At 41.0% G+C, this 2,876-nt stretch overlaps 1 long non-coding RNA gene across 1 annotated transcript in view; it reads left to right on the plus strand.

Annotated features, from left to right (window-relative positions):
- LOC106531585 (uncharacterized) overlaps positions 1-2,466 on the plus strand; it is an 8,432-nt gene extending 5,966 nt beyond the window's left edge. Inside the window, exons 2-3 of the long non-coding RNA XR_001311949.1 lie at positions 1,918-2,004; positions 2,431-2,466. This is a non-coding gene — a long non-coding RNA (uncharacterized LOC106531585). The remainder of the gene's footprint in view (positions 1-1,917; positions 2,005-2,430) is intronic.
- Positions 2,467-2,876: the final 410 nt, after the last annotated feature.

Raw genomic sequence — 2,876 nt, forward strand, 5'->3', positions numbered from 1 at the left:
CCTCTCAGCTGACTTCAGCCGAGGGTAGGGGTTGGGGGTGCTGCAAGAGGCTTCAGCGAGTCTGACGGCTTTAGGAAGGGGGAGGGGCTCACCTCCTCTTGCTGGTTGAGGAGGAACAGAGGAGGAAAGGAGAAAAAGTGCTTGGAAAATGCTGTCACCAAAGCTCCTAAAAGTCTCTAAAAACACCGGGGCTAGATTTGTCGGACAAATCTAGCGACTTTTTTCCCCAAAAAGTTGCTAAAGGGGTCTAAAAAGTCGCTAGATCTAGTGACAAAGTCGCTAAGTTGGCAACACTGCAGACACTGCGCAGTGGACGTCGTTCAAAATGCCGCCTTCAATTTGCTGATTGGCCCAGGTAAAATAAACTACAAGCAGACACTGCACAGAAAATTGATATCGTTCAAAGCCCCTCCTTCTGTTTGCTGATTGGCCCAGGTAAAATAAACTACAAGCAGACACTGCACAGAAAATCGACTTTCTGTTCTCTGATTGGCCTGACTAAAAATCTGCCAGCGAAATCCTTGTCTGTGGGAGAAGTCCCAGACGGAGCAGTGAAGGGAAACTAGAATTGAGCGGAGCTGTGTAGGAAGGCAAGGACCAAGCTAGCTTCTCTCCACTGGCTCCCTGTCAAATTCAGAGTAGAATTTAAAATATTACTCCTAACATACAAAGCTCTCAACAACCAAGCTCCATTAAACATCTTGTTGTTCCATACTTTCCTAACAGAGCACTTCGCTCTCAGACTGCAGGTTTGTTTTGCGGTTCCTTGAGTTTCTAAATGTAGAATGGGAGTTTCCTGTCGGTTCAGCCTACTGTCCCCTTCACTCATAAATCAGTCCTTGTGCAGGGTTAGGGTTCAGGATGAAGTACTCCCAGCAGATGGTTCTCCTGATGAGAAGGCTGAGCTGAGTCAACAGCAAACAGTAACTGTTTACATTTTCAATCTCCCTGTGCTTCTCTTCTTATTTATCTTTGCATTTTCTAAACTGCGACAGAGATTCTTGGTGTTAATATGAACTCATCTTTAATTCCCTTTGTATTTAGTTCAGATTTTCGGGCTGCTCCTCCACATCCAGAGGAGCCAGGTGAGGTGGTTCATCTGGTAAGGATGCCTCCTGGACACCTCGCTAGGGAGGTGCTTCAGGCATGCCTGGGAGGAGACCCAGAGGAAGACCCAGGACATGCTGGAGAGACTATGTCTCTCAGCTGGCCTGGGAACACCTTGGAGTCCTCCCAAAAGARCTGGAAGAGGGGGCTGAGGAAAGAGAGGTCTGGGCTTCCCTGCTCAAGCTGCTGCCTCTATGGCCCAACTTCAAATAATGTGGAAGATAATGAATCCTAACATTTCCTGAAGGGTTATATTACTTTATGTCTTTAAAATAATCTTACACTGCAAAATGACAATGCTATAACTGTTTTACAGCTGTTTTAGTCAAATCTTAAAAACAACATTATAAAACATCTGGTTTGATATTTGAACTCAGAGGATGCGTTGTCAATGACTCTCAGCGACTACCACACCAAATCTTTAGCTCACTTATGTAAATTGACTGAGGTATAGCTATTACTGTGGCAGCCATCTTCAGCTGGACTGCTTCAAAACTTAGTCATGAGGTATTTTGCTGACAGACAAAAGAACACACAGACACAGGAAAAACTCTTTTATTTAAATAATATTTGTCTCCATTTTTGGCACATATAGTGGGTATTTTGCATTCCTTCAGGAAACGTTAGGCCTCTAGTTGAACATTTGTTTTAATCAGGTTTAACACAAACACTTGATCTGCTGCAGAATCCAGCTGAGAACAGGAACAATGTCCTGGGAGAGAAGACAGAGCTACATGTTCTCAGCTCTGCTTTCGGACTTCAGTTTGTTGAGTAATCCACTGTCAAACCATTTAATTTATTTCTTTGCAGACGACTCGTCTTTCCATGACTGGGTTATGGATGTCGTGGAAAATAAATCATAATTGCTGTATCATGGGAGACTGGCTCCAGGCCCAGGTGAGCATGTTTCTGTGTGTTGAAGTTGCTCTGTCATCAGTGTTATTTATCACTTTCACTAACATTTACTGCTTTACAGACATCATTCATCAGTCATGAGGTCAGTGTAAAACATCCAACTCAACTCAAGAAAACAGAAGAACTTAATGAATGAATGAATTAAAACAAAACTTTTATTTTAAAAAGGAACAAGAGGTTGACAAAACTTACACAAGTTATATGCAGTCTCACTCAATGTTTTGAGATCTTGATGAGTTTAATAGCATCAGAGTATATGTTTAAAGAGACACAGCCATTTTAAGCTTGTAATCTGTTTACTGGTGCAGCTTCACAGAAGTTCAGATTTTACTGCACCTGTATTTGTTTGAGTTATTGCTGTTTCTGAGTCAGCTTCCATAGATTGATTTTTGTTTTTTTGCTTTGTAGGATTTGACTCTACACTTCTTATAACAAGTATAAGGTAAGTATTTTAGCAAGGGATCTTTTTAATTTTCGGTAAAATATTCTTCCTGTACAAAAGTGAATGATAAACACAATGAGTGACTTTAGTCAGTGAATTTCAATTCGATCCATCAATAAATTTACCATTTATTTATACATGATCAAACAAAATCACTACAGTACACTTAACTGTGAGCAATCAATTTCCTATAAAAGTTTAGAACCAACAATAACAAGCACACTTCGAGCTTTGTTGATTGTCAATCAAGCACTTAAATAGAACATCAAACATCCAGATGTTGAATACCAGATATTTCAGGCAAATAACTTAGGTTGGCTTTTATCTTTATTAATGTGGGAAACCAGAGACCAAGGCATCTCCTCGCTCAGCTTCACCCAGACAGCAATGCTCATAACAGCCAGTTTTTACT

This window comes from Austrofundulus limnaeus, unplaced genomic scaffold, assembly GCF_001266775.1.
Source record: "Austrofundulus limnaeus strain Quisiro unplaced genomic scaffold, Austrofundulus_limnaeus-1.0 Scaffold652, whole genome shotgun sequence".
NCBI classification, from domain to species: domain Eukaryota; kingdom Metazoa; phylum Chordata; class Actinopteri; order Cyprinodontiformes; family Rivulidae; genus Austrofundulus; species Austrofundulus limnaeus.